The sequence below is a fragment of the Schistocerca americana genome, chromosome 3 (assembly GCF_021461395.2).
Source record: "Schistocerca americana isolate TAMUIC-IGC-003095 chromosome 3, iqSchAmer2.1, whole genome shotgun sequence".
NCBI lineage: Eukaryota > Metazoa > Arthropoda > Insecta > Orthoptera > Acrididae > Schistocerca > Schistocerca americana.
In genome coordinates this window covers 992,123,297-992,145,602 of record NC_060121.1, presented here as the reverse complement: position 1 = coordinate 992,145,602, position 22,306 = coordinate 992,123,297, and the positions used below count along the sequence as shown (strand labels likewise).

Below are 22,306 nucleotides of genomic sequence, written 5' to 3'. Positions count from 1 at the left end.
TGTATATCGCTGTCCCGTGACGTTTTTCACCACAGTGTGGGTCACTTGCGAGCTCACAGTAAAGTAAACCGACGGACCCGTAGAGATGACGCGAAGGATACGGAAGACGTGGCAAGCGGCTCCGGACACTTCCGCGAGTGCTCGGCCACGACGGCTGTTGTCGAGATGAAGCCGCCTGGGGGCGGATGCAGACGCTGAGCGGCAGCCAGATAAAAAACACCTGCCGGGAACGACATCAGAGGAGCCGCCGCGGCCTCTGACGTAACGGCTCCAGCCCTACCTGCCGGCCAGTTCCGGGAAACTGCGCGCGCCGCGTCATTTGTACGCGGAAGATGCCTCACTCGAGCAGAATCACCTCGCTTTGCCCTTGGAAACGGAAGCCCTGCAAGAGGAGGGGGAAGTGAAACAACGTGACTCGCGCTTTATGTACGAGTTGCTGACAGAAAATAATCACGTAGTTTGTTCAAAACATTGTACGTACTGGAGGTTACAACCCCATGAAATAATCATGCGAATGGGATATAATATACTTGCAGAACATGAAACCGAGCCTAGGACATGCAAATGATTAGAAATGCAGGGATAATCTCTGCGTGCCATCTCACGCAGCGCAGCCGTGACTATCGAATGAGGACCATAAACAAACAATATAACGAAAGAAATGCATCGCCGTCAGATGACTGTAAAACTACCTGCTATAGTATGTAAACAGCGATGAACAATTAGCGTCCGTGAGGTTACCTGCTGCACTGGTTAACAGCTTCATGGAGCGAAATCGTATGAGAACATTTCTTCCACGGGAGTGAACAGGAAATACTATCACAGGTTTAATCAGTATCTGGTATCACTGGAAAGTATGCAGATTATACACATTGTTTCTGTAAAAGCATGCAAAAATTTAACAGGACATAGTGGACGCTCCACTGAGGTAGGAAACCTGGGGTCGAGATTATGACATAATAAATGGTTCAAATGGCTCTGAGCACTATGCGACTTAACTTCTGAGGTCATCAGCCGCCTAGAACTTAGAACTAATTAAACCTAACTAACCTAAGGACATCACACACATCCATGCCCGAGGCAGGATTCGAACCTGCGACCGTAGCGGTCACGCGGTTCCAGACTGAAGCGCCTTTAACCGCACGGCCACACCGACCGGCTATGACATAATAGGAGTAAACTCACATTACTGTCTACATTTTTATTTACATTAGTTTTAGTTAACTGCAAATACGATCAATGACCCAATGAACGTACCATTTGTGTTATTGTGCTATGAGTGATATTGACAAGTGATTTCAGATCGATTCCGTATTCCTGGATTTCCGGAAGGCTTTTGGCACTGTACCACACAAGCGGCTCGTAGTGAAATTGCGTGCTTACGGAATATCGTCTCAGTTATGTGACTGGATTTGCGATTTCCTGTCAGAGAGGTCACAGTTCGAAGCAATTGACGGAAAGTCATCGAGCAAAATATAAGTGATTTCTGGCGTTCCCCAAGGTAGTGTTGCAGGCCCTTTGCTGTTCCTTATCCATATAAATGATTTGGGAGACAATCTGAGCAGCCATCTTCGGTTGTTTGCAGATGACGCTGTCGCTTATCGACTAATAAAGTCATCAGAAGACCAAAACAAACTGCAAAACGATTTAGAAAAAAATATCTGAATGGTGCGAATAGTTGCGCTTCCCTCTAAATAACGAGAAGTGTGAGGTAATTCACTTCAGTGCTAAAAGGAACTCGTTAAACTTCGGTTACACGATAAATCAGTCTAATCTAAAAGCCGTAAACTCAGCTAAATACCTAGGTATTACAATTACGAACAACTTAAATTGGAAGGAACACACAGAAAATGTTGTGGGGAAGGCTAACCAGAGACTGCCTTTTATTGGCAGGACACGTAGAAAATGTAACATATCTACTAAGGAGACTGCCTACACTACGCTTGTCCGTCCTCTTTTAGAATACTGCTGCGCGGTGTGGGATCCTTACCAGATAGCACTGACGGAGTACATCGAAAAAGTTCAAAGAAGGGCAGCACGTTTTGTATTATCGCGAAATATGGGAGAGAGTGTCACGGAAATGACACAGGCTTTGGGCTGGACATCATTAAAAGAAAGGCGTTTATCGTTGCGACGGAACCTCCTCACGAAATTCCAATCACCAACGTTCTCCTCCGAATGCGAAAATATTTTGTTGACACCGACCAACATAGGGAGAAACGATCACCACGATAAAATAAGGGAAATCAGAGCTCGTACGGAAAGATATAAAAAAATGGCTCTGAGCGCTATGGGACTTAACATCTATGGCCATCAGTCCCTTAGAACTACTTAAACCTAACTAACCTAAGGACATCACACACAACACCCATCCATCACGAGGCAGAGAAAATCCCTGACCCCGCCGGGAATCGAACCCGGGAACCCGGGCGTGGGAAGCGAGAACGCTACCGCACGACCACGAGATGCGGGCAGGAAAGATATAGATGTTCATTCTTTCCGCGCGCTATATGAGATTGGAATACTAGAGAATTGTGAAGGTGGTTCGATGAACCCTCTGCCAGGCATTTAAATGTGATTTGCAGAGTATCCATGTAGATGTAGATGTAGATGTAGATTTGTACTGTATCTTACAGTAACCGACGGCAACCAACCTCAATGCAAGCATGAACAAGATTCTGGCGCTCCCTGACAAACATCCCTGATGTGTTTCGAATCACATCACAGGCAGCTACAATTCTAGCGACTACTTCCATCTCCTTATCCACTGGGGTCTCATACACAAGTGACTCTAGATATTGCCAAAGGAAATAATTGCGGGGATTCAGGTCAGGTGACCTCGCAGGGCCGGCTGCTTTGGCCGTGCGGTTCTAGGCGCTTCAGTCCGAACCCGCGCTGCTTCTAAGGTCGCATGTTCGAATCCTGCCTCGGGCATGGATGTGTGTGATGTCCTTAGGTTAGTTAGGTTTAAATAGTTCTAAGTCCAGGGGACTGATGACCTCAGATGTTAAGTCTCTTAGTGCTTACAGCCATTTGAACCATTTCACCTCGCAGGCCGTGGAATAGGACGTCCGCTTCTAGTCCAGCGACCAGGAAACACAGCATTGAGATGGCTGCGGACATCCACACTGAAGTGAGGCGGTGGACCGTCATGTAGTATCCACATCCTCTCACAAACAGCCAGGTTACCTTATCCAACAACACAGGCAGAACTCTTTGCACGAACCTAAAGTACAGGTGGCCATTCAGACGGCCAGGTAGACCGACTAGTAATCAGGTTCGTCTTCCTGGTTACCTTGCAGGAAATAAAGAATGTACATGTAAATAAACAGCACAGCATTTGCAAACTTGTATGCCGTTCAGTTGTAAATAAGCTGGACAACAATAATATTAGACAAAGCGATAGACAGATTTACTTCAGTACCTCCTGAAGCTGCACCCTTTATAGCAATAAGCACAGAAAGCGCGAACTTAGCCTAAACAGAGGACCCACTCACTGGAGAACTCCAAACGATAATTGAATATTTTAGAAAATGTGGACTTAAACCAAATCTGATTAAAACAGAATGCCGGGCTTCCATCTAATTACAGACAGGCCCACGTTCAACTGTTAATATAGATTGAAGGGACCATCTTAAGACACAATACATAACCTACAAATCTAGGAGTAACTCTCGATCGAACTTAGACCTACAAACAGCATCTGGAAGACGTTTCAATTATTACTTCTTAGGAAGGTGATGCCAACAACTTGACAACCAGTACCTTCCTTTGATTTACTTTGCTTAGAGTACTGTGCCCCTATTTAGATCAATAGCCACCACATAAATCTTATTGACGCCCAGTTCAACCGAGCAATGTCAGGGACTGATTAGGAAAACTCTGCTCTTAGGGGCTGCCAGTTCTAAGCAACACAGCACTTTCCCAGACCAAATGTCTTGCTGCTATATACTCTCAGATTCAAAAGTGTTCTAATTAGTCTGCATTGCACATTCGCGCCGGTTCAGCCCAACCTACCAACTAACACATGGAATTAAAACTGAAATCAAGATATTCCCAGTAATAACACAAACACAACTTCGTAACTTTACTATAGACAAGCAATGGCGATCGCAATGGAGACAAGAACTCAGGAACTGTAACATCATAAAAGATCCGGCAGAGTCAACGTCGCCGCTTTCTAGCAGAGTAGAAAGGTACGTATAACCTCAACAAAATCCGCACTGGGCAGAAAATACACACTACATTACTGTTCAAATAGGGAATGGCTGAAAATCCTTCATGTGGAAAGTGTGGAGCCAGAGAACAAACGATCTTCCATATAGCCTTGAAATGCCCAAATACTCGATTTGAAGTCGCGCTGCAAGAAATACACGACTTTACGCCTGTAGTACTGAAAGGGTAGAAACACTGGAACCTCTGAAACTTCCTGGCAGATTAAAACTGTGTGCCGGACCGAGACTCGAAGTCGGGACCTTTGGCTTTCATGGGCAAGTCCTCTACCAAAGGTCCCGAGTTCGAGTCTCGGTCCGGCACACAGTTTTAATCTGCCAGGAAGTTTGATATCAGCGCACACTCCGCTGCAGAGTGAAAATGTCATACTGGGACCTCTGTTTGTGGAATTTTAAATTTCTCTATTTTTCCATATTTTACCACGTTTGAATACTTCTCGTCCATGTATATGTAACTGGCTGAACAACTGTATTATGTATTTGTATTGCATCTTCACTCATTTTTTAACTTTAAATTTCTCTTTTTATTCATATTGTATCATGTTTGTTCAGTTCCGGTCTGTGTATACGTTATGCGCCAGTTATACAGAAAAAAATACTACGAAATAGCAATACTTACGGACATAGCTTTCCGATGAGACGTGAAATAGACAGACCGTGACAATGTAGCACTTTTCAAAATAGGTGCGTGATAAAGCAGCTGCCGCACTCTCTTTAAAAATATATAACAACAATATACGAATAGATAGGGTACGGTCAGTTGGCGGAACGAGTGGGTGACATATAACAAAATTATTCGTGTAAAATCATCAATTAAAATGGTTTATCCATGTGTCACCAATCTTCAATTGAATAATTAAAAGTAATAATTGTGGTCAGGCAAAATAGCTATTCACTTAACGAAACTGTCATCCACTTCTACTTTCGCCCCCTGAAGTGCGCCGTAGATAGTAAGTTTATTTAAATTAACAGTAATGTTGCAAACAAGGGCAGGTGACCTGCTTCGAAAGTCTTGGAGCAGTAAAAAGGGGGCCAATCTTGGTCGTCAAGCAGAGGAATTCCAAGATTTTCGGCAGCCTGTTGCCAAGGGTACAGCACTAAATGTGCGTGCATTGCCTTTGCCACTTCGTGGTCGCTTCTTGTCAACCCTGTTAGGTGCTTGTCCTTGGCTTGGGAAAAGTACGAATAAAGGGTGGTTCCTTCAGGTCACTCTCTCTCGCCTTTGGGTTGATATCCGCTGGCAGACCTTCCTATTGTCAGTGGGAAAAATTTGAACAGCGAAGCCTTGCAATGTCTCTTTGTTCAAAGATCAAGTTATGCAGTCGTTCTCGGTCCGCCACCATCGACGCCGATGCAGCAACATGTGACAGTTGTTCCGTGAGGTGAGAGTGTAACACAAGACATTCCAGAGACTTTCCGAGCACGTATAGAAGTCTCTATAGCGGTCCAACACAGTCTCTATGCAAAGAGAGCGGGTAAAATAAAATTAACTCCTTGAATATCAAGGCTACTATTTACTGTTACCCCCTACCGATGCCAGTACTGTCAGAGTCCTGATTCCTCGATACACTGTTTATGTTCGCTCAACTTATAAAATTCGTCGCTAGATGTAGCTACTGTGCTCAGTACTGATGTTCAACATTTCAATTTATGTGTACATTGATATCAAATTTTGAGCCTCTTTGTAGTGAAACATCGACTTTCGATAACTCTGCTACTGCGTTCTCCTTTTGTAAGTAATACTTGTTTATATTGTGTTGTTTCATCCAAAGTTGTTTTTCTTGTGAAGTATTGTTATTTAACAAATTTGTTTATTCATTTGCTTTTGCGATTTTTGCTATAAAAATGTATTCAACAATGAAATTTATGAGTTACTGGAAAATACTAGTGATACAGAGTATTTTAGTGAAAGTGAGAGTAGTTCAGAAAGTGACAGTGTTGTTCATGCTGGTACAGTATAGTGATCGAAAGTAAAGACAGCGCTGCTTCAACTATCACCGAAACGAATCCCTAAGCTAAGTTTTGGAAACGACTTTAAAGCAACAAACATTAGAACACTTTCGTTTTCCAAGTAATACTTTTTCCTAAACTAATATTCAAGTTCATTTTCTAGCTAAGTTTCAAAAACCTCAAACACAAATAGTCACATTTCAATGTAAGAAAACCAAGTAAATTTTTCCCTGCACATTACGAGTACTGTCATAACTTTGCGACACATCAGTAATGTGCACTGTGAAACTGTTAATGCTCTTTATGCAAACGACACTCTCGGGTTTCATCACTTAGAGGAGAGGATCCTACTTGAATAAGTGCATAGGATGGACACATTGTTCAAACACATTTTGAGTATTAGGAATATATTTCCACAGAAGCAAACACAGCATTACTGGTTCATACAGTAATACAGTGCTGACCTTTCGTATGTGTGAGGAAGTGGTTGCGCAATCGTAGTGGCGAGCATGTGCAGGCTAGGTGGTTATTCCATTGGCAATAATTAGCTCTGTTTACCTCTTCTTGGCGTTGTTAATATCAGTTTTAGAGCTTTTCCCATATCGAGAGCACCCTTTTACAGCCGCGTATTAAATCCGAGGTCATTTTATTCCAATTACAATACTGTAAGCCTCACTCGGCACCTGCGCTCTTTACTCGCCCGTTACTTGCTGCCTGCTGACTGGTCCGCTCTCTCACTTGCCGCCCAGACTGAGCACCACATACCCACCTTCTCCTAGCGCGCCAACTCGCTTCCATTGCTGAGGGGAACGACTTTGGGTTTTTCTTTACACATAAATAAAAGTATGAACCAGTTACTACATGTTCAAATAGCTTACGGGTTTGCTGCCGGGTGAGGTCGTCGGACACCGCCGATATTTCGACAGGAGCACACCCTGCCATTCTCGAGGCACAAATACAAGGAAAAAAAAATATGCAAGCAAATTTAATACCTCAGTTCATAGAGGAGTAACAAGGAAGATACCACACACAGAACAAGTGTCAACACAACCAAAGATAACCAATATCAGAAATATCGACGGTTACTATTAATCAACAGATGGGGTAGCACTAATTTTGTCCCTCTGTTTTTTGAGGAGAGACAGAGCCGGATTCCAAGCAGCATTTAAACAAAATCCACCATCTCTGTTTATAAGGTTGCTTGATAGTCTGATTTCAACAGCTTCCTTAACAACACTATCCCAATAGATTGAAGTGCAAGCTAAGGTTGTGCATCATATTAATTCTCCTGCCGCCAATCGCGTCAAGCAACGTGCTGGTTTAGCTCTTGTTCGTGAAAGGATATACTATACTCGCCGTCAGTTAGATTTTGTTTCTAAGGAATTATTTCGGCTTCATTTAACGATGGCGTCTAATGTTTCTGAATTTTCGTGGGATTGAGTGGACGGTGCTTCTTGGTCGCAGTCTGACTGGCAATTTCAATCTGTAACTGCTCGTCATTCGGCGAAGTTTGAACGTTTCCTTGGCTCAGTGTCTAGTTCTAAATCTCGACGTTCTGTGATCAGTCTCACGGAGAAAACGTTTGACGACGCAGCTTTGTCTGTGCTGGGGAAAGGTTTGAACTTCGCACCGACGCCTAAGAGTTTGCCAGTCGTTGATGTTATTACTTCTATCGAACAGGCTGTTTATAAACTACCTTCCGAGGCTGCGGAAGAGGTTAGGAGGGAAGCTTGTCGTGTGTTGACTGGGGCCCGTCCACCCAAGTGTAACATTACAGCAGCTGAGGTGGCTGCTTTACGTTCACTCAGAATGGATCCTGATGTTGTTATTTTACCTGCGGACAAGGGAAACGCCACCGTTTTGTTGGACAAGCACGATTACATTAAAAAGATGCAGTGTCTACTTTCTGATTCGGCGTATCGCAAAATCGGTGCTGACCCTACTAAGAGGGTTGAGAGAAAGACAAATAGCCTTACTGTGCTGTACCACCTAGATTATATGGCCTCCCTAAGGTCCATAAAGAGGCTGTCCCGTTGAGGCCTATTGTTTCTAATATTGGTGCTCCGACAAATCGTGTAGCTAAATATCTTGCTAGTTTGTTGAGCCCACTAGTAGGTAGGCGTGAACACCACATTAAGAACTCTGCAGATTTCTTAACGTTGATTGCAGGGATTGCGTTTGAATGACTCCGATATTTTAGTCAGTTTTGATGTGGTTTCTCTTTTCACTCGCGTTCCTCTCTCTGGTTCGTTGCAGCTAATTGAGGTTAAGTTTGGTGTCGAATTAACAAATTTGTTTCGACATGTGCTGACTTCCACTTACTTTTTATTCAATGGTCAGCACTACGAACAGGCTGATGGAGTTGCAATCGGAAGCCCGTTGTCACGTATTGTGGCCAATTTGTTTGTGGCGGACTTCGAGGAACGTGCATTGGAGTCAGCGACCTTGAAACCTGCGTGTTTTTTTCAGATTTGTAGATGATACTTTTGTTGTGTGGCCTCATGGCAGTGAGAATTTAAACCGGATTTTGGAACATCTGAATTCAATCCACCCGAATATTCGGTTCACTACGGAGGTGGAAAAGAATGGATGCCTTCCCTTCCTTGATGTGTTGGTCAGAAGGAGGACTGATGGTACGTTGGGACATTCTGTTTATAGGAAGCCCACCCACACTGACTTGTATCTGCGAGCTGATAGTTGTCACCATCCAGCTCAGCGTGAAGGAGTACTTCGTACTTTGGTTCACAGGGCCCACGTTATCTCAGACCCTGAAAGTTTGGGAGCTGAGCTAGCACATCTAAAAGTCACCTTTGGTCAGAATGGTCATTGTGAGAGGCACATCTAACGTGCGTAGCGCCATCAGCCTTCTGTGCAACGGGTGAGTGACGATAGCAACGAAGTGGCACCCAAGTCTACGGCCTTTTTGCCTTATGCAGGAAGCAATTCCAACAGGATTGGCCGTATTTTACGGAAATATGATGTGAAATGTGTTTTTCGACCACCTTCCAAGATTAAGGCCCTGTTGGTGTCCGTAAAAGATGATCTTGGTTTGCGTAAGGCTGGGGTCTATCGTATTCCTTGCAGTTGTGGCATGTCATATATTGGTCAGACAATCAGGACTGTGGAAGACCGGTGTGTTGAACATAAGCGTCACACACGCTTACAACAGCCGAGCAAATCCGCTGTTGCAGAACATTGCCTTGACACCGGTCATCCTATGGAATACAACAACACGGAGATTCTGGCTTGCACGTCAAACTATTGGGATAGTGTTATTAAGGAAGCTGTTGAAATCAGATTATCAAGCAACCTTATTAACAGAGATGGTGGATTTTGTTTAAATGCTGCTTGGAATCCGGCTCTGTCTCTCCTCAAAAAACAGAGGGACAAAATTAGTGCTACCTCATCTGTTGATTAATAGTAACCGTCGATATTTCTGATGTTGGTTATCTTTGGTTGTGTTGACACTTGTTCTGTGTGTGGTATCTTCCTTGTTTCTCCTCGATGAACCGAGGTATTAAATTTGCTTGCACATTTTTTCTTCCTTGCATTTGTGCCTCGAGAATGGCAGGGTGTGCTGCTGTCGACGTCACCCGGGAACAAACCCGTAAGTTATTTGAACATTCGATTCGCCGGGAAAAGTTAAGGTCTCGCACAGTTATTACATACTTGCCAGAAAAGATATTTTTAAAAATCTCGTCATATAAACATATTAATAAGTCAAGACAAATATGGATAATTGAATACCACTTCCGTCCAAATAATACAAAGTACTTAACTTGTAAAGAGTAATCATGTCACACTACCTTTCTACTTCATTACAGTAGATCAAAGACATTTCATAATAAAGAATATACACTTGGCGTTATGCATGATTAATCAGTACAAGTTATAAACAATGTTGATTGTAGTGTTACAAGTCGTTTGACCGTTGGAGGCCATTGAGGCGTAGCGCCTTCGCATCGCTCCTGTCACTTGTTAGGACGATATCTTTATAGGCGTGAGTCATCGACAGTTGTCACCAGCTGACATGGACCCGAGCTACAGAGCTGCACGTAGTTGCACTAGTAGGCGGCAGAGGTCAGCAGTTGACGGACAGTGCTAGCAGTCGTGGTCAAAACAATGTTGTAAAGTTATGTTTGACTAATATTTAATGCATTTGCGTAATTATAATTGTTTTATATGTGTAGTAATTAGCAGTGTGAGTGTTGTATGAGTGAAGAAGAACAGGAGTAAATGAAAATTATTTTGTCTATTCACGAAGTAACAGTTAAACTACACAGGGGATTTACTACAATTAAATGTGCAGTCAGTTTATGCCACTAATAAATCGTGAGTAGAATAAAAATTAATCGGTAATTACAGAAGGAGTAATTTTATATTTGATACTTTTCTAAATTTATTTATTCAGCAATTGCCATAGAAAGAAATGTTTTACTATGATTGGTCATTGAAGTAAAGCGCGGGTTACCGCGGGATAATACTGCAACCTGATTTGCTGTTTGTGATATCAGCCAATCAGAAAAATGCAGGCTCGCGCCAATCTATGCTGGGAACAAAGCCTTTGGTGTGATCTAGAGCAGTCGGGGCTGAGAGCTCGAACTAGTAACATCTCACTGATAGCAGTTCCGACGAAAGTGCTGTAAAATCGCGGAAAAATGCTAATTACGAGTTCGCGAAGTAGTACAAAGTGTATTTAAGTGAACGGTATAGTGGAAGCCGTGTGGGATTTCGGACGGAATATCAAAATTATTGCTTCTGACTGTTAGTTAAAACCACGTGGCGTGTTGTGCGATCCGAGACTGGAACAGGTATTACGTGTAGAGCAGAGTGTACAACATTTGAGCGAGCATTTTCATAACTAAACGATCCGGTGAACTCTATTAACTTCGGTAACGGGTGTAAATACCATAAACTGGCTACGTGTGTGATTGTGGTGTGCGTGGGAGCTATATATTGTGTAGACACTTAGTACGTACTTGGCAGTATTTGATCTTTATCGTAAAAATACACCTGAAAATTTACGTTGCCAAGTGAAAACTTTTATTTCAGTACTAGCCACATCCTGTTTACCGGATAGTTTCATGTATGTTGCGACCTGCAGTAGACGGTAGTGGTCTAATATTTTCTACTACAGCTTTTAGCTAGACAAATGAACATTGCTGGACATTGGCAGGGCGGTAAGAAGAAACGTGCGCGCCGCAACATAGTATTAGGCATCTCTGGCGTCGGCAAGTAGCTGAAATGGTTGAAAACAAGTAAGTCACGAGGTCCGGATGGAATTCCAGTTCGATTTTACAGAGAGTACTCTAGGACATTGGCCTCTTAATCAGCTTGTGCTTTTCAGAAATCTCTCGCCCAGCTCAAAGTCTCGAGTGACTGGAAAAAGGCGCCGGTGACTTCTGTATCTACGAAGCTTGAAAGAACGGATCCACAAAAATACGAACCAATATCCTTAACTTCGGGTTGCTGCAGAATTCTTGAACACATTCTGAGTTCAAACATAATAAATCTCCTTGAGACGAGAAAGTTTTTGCTATGCTGTCAGCACGGATTTTTAAGGCATCACTCGTGCGAAACTCAGCTCTCGCTTTCCTCACACGATATCCTGCGATCCATGGACGAAGGGCAACAGGCAGATTCCATGTTCCTAGGTTTCAGGAAATCCTTTGACGTACTATCCCCCCCTTTCCCACTTGCAGACTTTTAACAAAGGTCCGAGCATGTAGAATAGGTTCCCATTTACGTGATTTGCTCGAACACTTCTTAACTAACAGAACCCAGTACGTATTCCTCGAAAGCAAGTATTCACCATACATTAAAGTATCGTCAGAGTTTTCCCAGGGAAGTGTGATAGGACTGCACGTATCCTCTACATACTCTGACGGAAAAAAAATCGCAACACCAAGAAGGAGTTCTACAACGTAAATGAAAGTCGGTAGACGTTTTTCCATATCTGAAAGGTGATATCTATTCATATTTCACGCCAATCGCGTAAGAGTGGCATTAGTAGCGCCACTATGAGGATGCATGTCAGATTTAATTTAAACACACGCTCTAACGGTCCTGAGCGTTAGCTACGTTTGACGTTGGACGTGGTGAGCTGATGTTAGTACAGAACGCTTTTAACGCCACAAAGACGCCATTATCACCACTTCACTAAGTTCGGACGAGATCGTGTAATACGGCTACGAGACGCTGGATTTTTTTTTTATTTTTTTTTTATTTTTATTTTTATTTTTTTTTTTTTTTTTGTACAAAGACTTGCTAGGAATGTAGACACTGTACATGACAGCTGGCAGCGGTGATCACGAAATGTACTGTCGCAAGAAGACACGTGCCACTGCCGAGAGAGAAGACCATCGTCTACGACTTATAGCTCTGGCGCATCGTGCTGCATCTGCAACAGCAATCTGAGCAGCAATTTGCACCACAGTCATACAACGAACTGCTAAAAATGGGTTACTTCGAGGACAGCTCCGAGCCAAACGCACTGGAACGTATGTTCCACTGACCCCAAAACACCGGCATTTAGTACTTCAGTGGTGTCAAACGAAAGCTCATTAGGGACACTGTGGAAGGTCTGTTGAATTTTTTTATAAAGCTGGTTTTGCCTCAGTACCAGTAATGGCTGTGTGTCGGTTAAAAGGAGGCCAGTTGAGAGCCTGCCACCAATCTGTTTTGCGTGCTGGACACACTGGACCTACACTTCGGAGTTATGGTCTGAGCTGCGATTTCTTGTGGCAGCAGGAGCACTCTCGTGGCTACGCCACTCATCCTGGCTGGAATTTTATATGTCGATCAGGTGATTCGAACAGTTGTGCTACCATTCATGAAGAGCATGCCAGGTTGTGTTTCCAACAGGATAACGCTTGCCCGCATACCGCTGTTGTAATCCAACATGGTCTACAGATTGTCGACAAGTTGCCTTGTCCTGCTCGATCGCCAGATCTGCTCTCTCTCTCCAGTCGGACTACATTTACAGCGTCATCCACAACCAACATTAACGTCCCTTTATCTACCGACCAAGTGCAACAGGTACGGATCTCCATTCCACACGAGCGGTCTCAGGCGCTGCAGTCATGGACTGTGCGGCTGGTCCCGGCGGAGGTTCGAGTCCTCCCTCGGGCATGGGTATGTGTGTTTGTCCTTAGGATAATTTAGGTTAAGTAGTGTCTCAAGATTTTAAACATGGCTGCAACAGCAACTGTCGAAATTCTTCACGATAAAGGATGACAGCCAAAAACAGTTGCAGGATACAAATTTATTAAAATTCTTGACCAATAATTAAGACATCTTCTCCATTTGTACAACATGAGTATGGGCACAAGGTCAAAGCACCATTACTTCGCCTATGAACTATCGAGACTCGTGAGATGTCTTAATTATTGACGACGCCTTTGGCACAGTTGTTATATTAATCTCCATTGCATGATGTGATTTTAGATTTTTTTTACTTCTGATGAAGGTATATTTATATGTACCGAAACCTTGGTCAAGAATTTTAATAAATTTTTATCCTGCAACTGTTTTTGGCTGTCATCCTTTATCGTGAAGGTTAAGTAGTGTGTAAGCTTAGGGACTGATGACCTTAGCAGTTCTATAGGATTTCACACATTCCATCCCACAAACTGATATACGGCTCGTGCACAACACACTGCATGCACGTTTGCATACTTGTATTCAGCAGTCTGGTGGTTACACCGATTATTGATGTACCGGCATTCCACATCCGCAGTGGCTTTCCTAGCGCTTACATTAACCTGTCACCTTACAATGTTGATCACTTAGATGTGTTACCTAGACAAATGTATTCTCGACATTTCTTTACCCTTCATTAATTATGTTTTGGTGCTGCGGTTCTTTTCTTCATTGTAGATAAATGATCTCGCACCCAGTATGAGCAGCAGTCTGCGACTGCTTGCTGATGCCACCGCAGTGCAGGGGAAGGTGTCGCTGTCGTGTGGCTGTAGGAGGGTAAGAGACGACTTACACAAAATTTCTAGTTGGTACTGTGAATAGATGCTTACTCTAAAAGTACAAAAATGTAAATTAATTCAGTCGAGTGGGAAAAACAATTCCGTAATATTCGAATACTGCATTAGTAGTGTGGTTGTTGACACAGTAACATCGATTAAATATCTATGCGTAACGTTGCAAAGTGATATGAAATGGGTGGATTGTAGCAGCGGGGACAAACTGTCGATTACGGTTTCTTGGGAGAATCTTTAGAAAGTTTGGTTCATCTGGAAAGAACACCGTATATAGGACCCATTCTTGAGTACTACTAAGATCGGATTAAAGGAAAAGATCGAAATAATTCAGAGGCATGCTGCTAGATTTGTTACCGGTAGGTTCGACCAACACGCGAGTGTTGCGGAGATACATCGTGAACTCAAATGGGAATCCTTGGAGGGAAGACGATGTTCTTTTGGCAAAATAGTATTGAGAAAGTCAACAGTCATTCACTATTGACAAAATCTCAAAAACCGACAACCGAAGTTGGCTGCAGAACCATTCTACTGCCGCTAAAGTAAGGACGACCAAGATAAGAGAAATTAGGGCTTGTACGGAGGCATATAGATAGAGTGGTACAACGTATCGTTCAAATGGCCCTAAGCATTATGGGACTTAACATCTGAGGTCATCAGTCCCCTAGAACTTAGAACTACTTAAACCTAACCAACCTAAGGACATCACACACATCCATGCCCGAGGCAGGATTCGAACCTGCGACCGTAGCGGTCGCGCGGTTCCAGACTGTAACGCCTAGAACCGCTCGGCCACCCCGGCCCGCCATTTTAGACAAGCAATGTCAGTTACGACAAGGAGCCAGTTATGGGGTGAAGCCGACATCGATTACCCGCTTGAAATGAATCCTCCAACTGGCACCGGCACATGCTGTCTTCACTAGTTGGTTAGTTAGGTTTTAGTAGTTCTACGTTCTAGGGGACTGATGACCCCAGAAGTTAAGCCCCATAGTGCTCAGAGCCATTTGAACCATTTTTTTCTAAAATGGGCAGCATTTAATTGAGCTAAGTCAGCCACTATTTCCATAACGGCTGGATGTGTGAGTTAACTAGCATTACACGCTCATTTAAATATATGGCCGAAAGAGTCAGCCTACAGGAATTGTGAAATGAACCCTGTCGTCCAGGAACGATTGCCACAAAGGACTGCACAGTCTTCCAACGGAAACTTTTTGTTCGCCCCTTATAGAAGTAGTTGTCGTCTCTTAAAACCTAAGTTTCTTTTATAATACAATTGTAGTTAATTTACTGCGATAAAGTATTTCTGGCACATTGATACTGATTAATGCTTTTGTCTGTATGTAAAAAGTGACTACTTTGTGTTGAAGTTTTGTTGCGAGAGATTATCTCTGTATGCTAAAATAAATTTAGGACAATAGACAAGTACTACAACTTTTTTATAATGTAATTCTGGACAGCAGAAACAGTGCAACAGAATTTTACGTTTTAAAGATGCTTACAGTTTCTTTGAGGGATGTATTGTCGCGTGACAGCACAGTTTTGCAGTGCGATTGGAACGTTGGCGACAATCTGAGGGTTGTCTGAGTGTCCACCTTCGTTGTCGGAGATGAGAGGCAGAAAGCTCTCCGAGGTAGAACTGGGTGGTTATTGGTTGCAGTGGTAATCTTTTTAGGATTAATGGCAGGATGGGTATGCTGAAGAGTTCAGTATTTATTTAAGTACTGTCTTTATTCTCTTTGATAACTAATAAAAGCGGTGCCAGTTCCTAACCCCCTTCCATATTACTTATAAATTTATTTTTTTCTTGGGATTGTACACCTCCCCCCAAAATTACATTAATGTGCACTATTCAGATTGCCGTTAATACATTTTAACATTTATCCATTTGCAAGAAAATTTGTCGTATAGTTACAAAGAAACATCTGTACACTAGAAATCGTTATATTAGACAATTGTACATTCATAAGGGTTTCACATTTCCCTTTTACATAGTTCTTATTTTACACCTGAATGAAAACATCTTCTCATCTATTGGTAATTATTACTCGGTCATCTACGTTTCTGGGATTTCTTTCGTATATCACCACATTTTCTTCTCGGTCGGCTGATCTTTAAGAAATTCTATTTACTTTAGGGGTCTGAACGACTTTCGTACTGATACAAATAGCTGGACAGCAATGTCCATCTTTTGGATCATCAAAAAACTTCTTGTATAGATACTTACAACTGTTACGTTTTGCACAGCATACAAATGTCTTAACAGCTGTGATTAAACATATGCTTAAGTAAGTAACAATGGAATAATTGTGTACATTATTTTCTCGCTCTAGTTCCAGTTATTCTTTATCTATGGATTTACCAATATTTTCCAATTTCTTGCCTGCTACTCGTAAATCTTCTAAATGAGAAGTGAGATGTTTTAATGATAAGTCAAACTGTATTTTTGATTAATTAATTTTAGTTTCCATTTCCATACAACCGTCTAGATTTATATTCACATTTTGGATTATGTCCCTTCCAGTACAGTTTGTCTGTATTGGCCTGTCTGCTTGAATATACACATGTGATCCATAACCTTTACAATTTTTCTTAAACGTTAATATACCTATTCCCGTTAATTTAATACATTTTGCCTGATATGGGCTGCACAGAGCTGTCATGTCTTCCTCCTTAACTATTACATATAACCATTCATTAGTACCTAAACTAGTCCATAAACTTTTTTCTAATGAAATCATTTTCTTGGCACAATTAGTTGGTATATGATTGTCTTGCAATAATTTTACCTCACAGTCTTCTTGATTATACGTGGAAATTAACCCAAACATTTGCTTATATACCTTTCTTTGCCCATTTACATCTTTACAATTTAGTTCATCGTTTGATAACTTAGCATATAGTTTCTTAGAACTATCTATTAGTAAGTAGTCCTTTTCTGGTTGTATGTACGCATATTGATCTGCACCTGAAGTTAACTTAATGGCTACTGGTAACATTTTGTAAATATTTATTTTCAATCAGTGGTATACTAATAACATATCCCAATATTTCATTAGTTACGAATACATCGAGATCCATAATTTTCAATAATATACATCCATACTCTTCCATTGAGGGGATCGGGAATTTGACTGCTCTTAAGCCATTTTGGATTTCTCTCAATCTGTACTTCATTAACAATATGAGGTGCAAGAATACCCTTCTGTGCATAAATTATTACACTTACTACTCCTTCATATTCCCTACTTATTTCATTACGTACCATTTAAAATTTTAAGAGTTGTTCATTGAGTGTCATGAATGCAGCAATTTTCTTGAGGCCATAATCTGTGGTCCTCAGAGAATATTTAACAAAATTTTCTAATTTATTCATTCCGTTTTTGAGTAATTGCTCATTGGTCGCGATTGAATCTAACGTATTATTCAAGCCTGACAATGTGGCTCTGACTACTACTACTTGCTCTTTAGAGTACTTTAACAATTGTTCAGATCTTGACTCCATATTATCGATGTGCGGTTTATAATATTCGGCATCTGCCTCGTCTGAAGTTCCAAGTAAAATTTTACTTAATTCCCCTACAAAATTTAAAACTCCTCGCTTTTGCCTCCTCACTGGTGTTGTTAATTGATTAATGAGGGACTTGGTTTCTTTCAATTGCTCTGTAAGGTGCGTAAACCCGTTAATCAACATATTACACTGTACTTGACTAATGTTTAACCGTTACAGTTCTCTTTGCGCTCTTATCTGATTAACCTTCATAAGTCCATCCGTATTTCCTCACCCGTGGCAACTGTAAATCAACCATCCATTGATGATATTAGAATCCATGTCATTAGGGTTCATGCCATCCTGATGGGTATGTAATAGAAATCTTGATGTTACCCTTCTAGCTTCTTTAGTAATATGGTTTTAAACTATTTGCATGCACTTTCAATTCCTGTCGCCTTTTCGTATTTATGATTACATTGGGCTGTTCCACTTTCACTGTCTCATACGGGCCTATGAACTGGGAATCTAACTTTTTTGATCTCCCACGTCGTATTGTTTCGTCATGCAACAGTAATCTGTCACCTACCGGAAAAGCTCTCTGATGCTCTGTTTTGTAATAATGCACCTTGCTGATTTCTTTGGCCTCTCTTATTTTTTCTCTCGCTACTCGATGCGCTTCTTGCATCCTAGCTTTGTATTTGTGTACATAGTCGTCGTAATCATATCTTATTGTGGCTGTTTCCTTTTGCATGGGGTATACCATGTACTGCTATGTGGTGTCGCATTAAATACAAAACAGCTATACGATACCCACTTTTCCCATTCACTATGATCTTCCTTGATGAAGTGCCTTAAATACTCTACCAGAGTCCCGTGCGTTCGTTCCAAGGCTCCATTTGTCTGCGGATGAAATGCGGTCGTTTGTATCTTCTTTACCGTTAATAATTTGCATATTCTCTTGAACACTTGACTTCGAAAATTTGATCCTTGATCTGTCAATAATACTAAAGGAATCCCAAACATCAAAATAATTTCCTCTATGAACTTCTCGGCTATTGTGTCTGTATCTTGTCTCTCTGTGGGAATTGCTGCTATAAACTTGCTTAAATCGTCCTGAAACGTCAAAATATATCTGTTCCCTTTCGTGGTTATGTCTAATGGACCAACTACATCCGTATAACATTTATCAAACACTGTTTCGGCTGTGTCCGTAATAGCTAATGACATTTTTGTTTTTCCCTGCGTAAATTTATTCCGTTGGCATTAATCACATGTTCTAATATACTCTTCAACATCCTTTTTCATTCCTCTCCATGAACCGTATCTTTTCAACCGATCTAGTGACATATGTATTCCTTGATGTTCACCCAATGGATTGCCATGTACTTCTTTCATAATGTTGGCCTTTTGTTCTTCGCTTAGCTTGTGGTGTCTTCATTTAATTCCGTGTCATCAATTATACTTCTTACTGGCTCTTGATTTTTGATTACCTGTGCATCTTCATCGCTGTGCCTCAGTCAGCTTAATGCATCTGCATTGGCATTTAATCTTCCTGGTTTATATACAATCTCGTATGCATATTCTTCTAATTTTAATCTCCATTTTAATAACCTGGATGATGGATCTTTCACGCTAAAAATCCACGTTAAAGGCTTGTGATATGTTACTATTTTAAATTCACTTCCATATACATATGCTCGAAATTGTTTCGTTGCCCATACTAATGCTAAACATTCCAGCTCAGGGGCTGAATAATTTCTTTCTGCTTTACTTAATGTTATGGAGGCGTACGCGATCGGTAGGTACTTCCAATTTTCCCTTGTGACAGTATTGCACCAATTGCTACTCCACTTGCGTCCGTCGTAATAATAAACGGTTTCTCGAAATCAAGATGATGCAGAATGGGAGGATTGATTAATCTTTCTTTTAATTCTTCAAATGCTTCTTGTTGTGACCTTCCCCATTCATACTGTTCGTCCTCCTTTAATAATGTATGTAAAGGTGCTGCAATTTCACGGAAATTCTTTAGAAACTTGCGATAGTATCCTACGAGACCTAGATATTCTCTTAATTCCTTCTTTGTCATTGGTACTTGGAATTTCTTTACCTTTTCTACATTCCGCTCATCCGGCTGTACTCCTTTATCGGTTATCTTATGCCCCAAAAATATAACTTCAGTTCGTAAAAATTCACACTTGTCTGGCTGTAGCTTCAGTCTGTCTTCTCTTAATTTTTCAAAAATCTCTCTTAATTTTTCATTATGTTCCTATAGCGAAACTCCGTAGCGTATTACGTCGTCTAAGTACACCAAACACTTGGTTCCTTGTAATCCTGATAACACTACGTTCATTCGTCTACGTGTACGTCTACGTGATTACTCTGCTATTCACAATAAAGTGCCTGGCAGAGGGTTCAATGAACCATCTTCATGCTGTCTCCCTGCTGTTCCACTCTCGAACGGCATGCGGGAAAAACCAGCACTTAAATTTTTCCATGCGAGCCCTGATTTCTCTTATTATATCGTGATGATCATATCCCCCCTATGTAGGTGGGAGCCAACAGAATGTTTTCGCAATCGGAGGAGAAAACTGGTGATTGAAATTTCATGAGAAAATACCGTCGTAACGAAAAACGCCTTTGTTTTAATGATTCACACTTCAATTCACGTTTCATATCTGTGACACTATCTCCCCTATTTCGCGATAATACAAAACGAGCTGCCCTTTTTTGTTCTTTTTTGATGTCATCCGTCAGTCCCACCTGATGCGGGTCCCACACCGCACAGCAGTACTGCAGAATGGGGCGGACACGCGTAGTTTAAGCAGTTTCTTTGGTAGACCTGTTGCACCTTCTAAGTGTTCTCCAATGAATCGCAGTCTTTGGTTTGCTCTACCCACAATATTATCTATGTGGTCGTTCCAATTTAGGTTATTTGTAATTGTAATCCCAAAGTATCTAGTTGAATTTACAGCCTTAAGATTTGTGTGACTTACCGCGTAATCGAAATTTAGCTGATTTCTTTTAGTAATCATGTGAATAACTTCGCACATTTCTTTATTTAGGGTCAATTGCCACTTTTCGCAACATACAGATATCTTATCTAAATCATTTTGCAAGTCGTTTCGATCGTCTGATGACTTTACAAGACGGTAAATGACAGCATCATCTGCAAACAATCTAAGACGGCTACTCAGATTGTCTCCTATGTCGTTAATATAGATCAGGACCAATAGAGGGCCTATAACACTTCCTTGGGGAACGCCGGATATTACTTCTGTTTTACTCGATGACTTTCCATCTATTACTACGAACTGTGACCTTTCTAACAGGAAATCACGAATCCAGTCACACAACTGAGGCGATACTCCGTAGGCATGCAGTTTGATTAGAAGGCGCTTGTGCGGAACGGTGTCGAAAGCCTTCTGGAAATCTAAAAATATAGAATCAATTTGACATCCCCTGTCGATAGTACTTATTGCTTCATGAGTATAAACTAGTTTAGTTGTGTTTCACAGGAACGATATTTTCTGAAACCGTGCTGACTATGTGTCAATAAATCGTTCTCTTCGAGGTACTTCATAATGTTCGAATACAGTATATGTTCTAAAACCCTACTGCAGGTCGACGTTAGTGATATAGGCCTCTAATTCAGCGGATTACTCCTACTTCCCTTTTTGGGTATTGATGTGACTTAAGCAATTTTCTAGTCTTTAGGTACGTATCTTTCTGTGAGCGAGTGGTTGTATATAATTGCTAAATATGGAGCTATTGTATCAGCATACTTTGAGAGGAACCAGACTGGTATACAATCTGGACCGGAGGCCTTGCCTTTATTAAGTGATTTAAGCCGCTTTGTTACACCGAGGATATCTACTTCTATGTTTCTCATCTTAGCAGTTATTCTTGATTGAAATTCAGGAATATATACTTCGTCTTCTTTGGTGAAGGAGTTTCTAAAAACCGTGTTTAATAACTCTGCTTTAGTTGCACTGTCAACAGTGACTTCATCATTGTTATCGCGCAGTGAAGGTATTGATTGCGTCTTGCCACTGGTGTGCTTTATGTATGACCAGAATCTCTTTGGGTTTTCTGCAAGATTTCGAGACAGAATTTCGTTGTGGAAATTATGAAAAGCATCTCGCATTGAAGTACGCGCCATATTTCGAACTTTTGTAAAACTTTGCCAATCTTGGGTATTTGGCATTCTTTTAAATTTTGCATGCTTTTTTCGTTGCTTCTGCAACAAAGATCTGACTCGTTTTGTGTACCATGGGGGATCAGTCCCATCGTTAATTTATGTGGTATATATCTCTCAATTGCTGTTGATACTATCGATCTGAAATCATTCCACAACTTTTCTACACGTACATGATCAGATCGGAAGGAATGAAGACTGTCTCTTAAAAAGGCGTTAAGAGCATTTTTATCAGATTTTTTAAATAGATTTACTTTGCGTTTCTTTTTGATTGTTGTAGGTGTTACGGATTCTGCCTAACAGCAACTGCATTGTGGTCGCTAATCCCTGTATTTGTCACAACACTCACTATTTGTCCAGGATCATTTGTTGCTAAAAGGTCAAGTATGCTTTCGCAACCATTTACGCTTCGAGTGGGCTCATGAACTAATTGTTCAAAATTTCCGCT

General features: G+C 41.4%; 1 pseudogene; it reads right to left on the bottom strand.

Moving 5' to 3' along the window:
* Window positions 1–16,509: 16,509 nt before the first annotated feature.
* On the bottom strand, window positions 16,510–17,675 carry LOC124606616 (annotated as a pseudogene).
* Window positions 17,676–22,306: the final 4,631 nt, after the last annotated feature.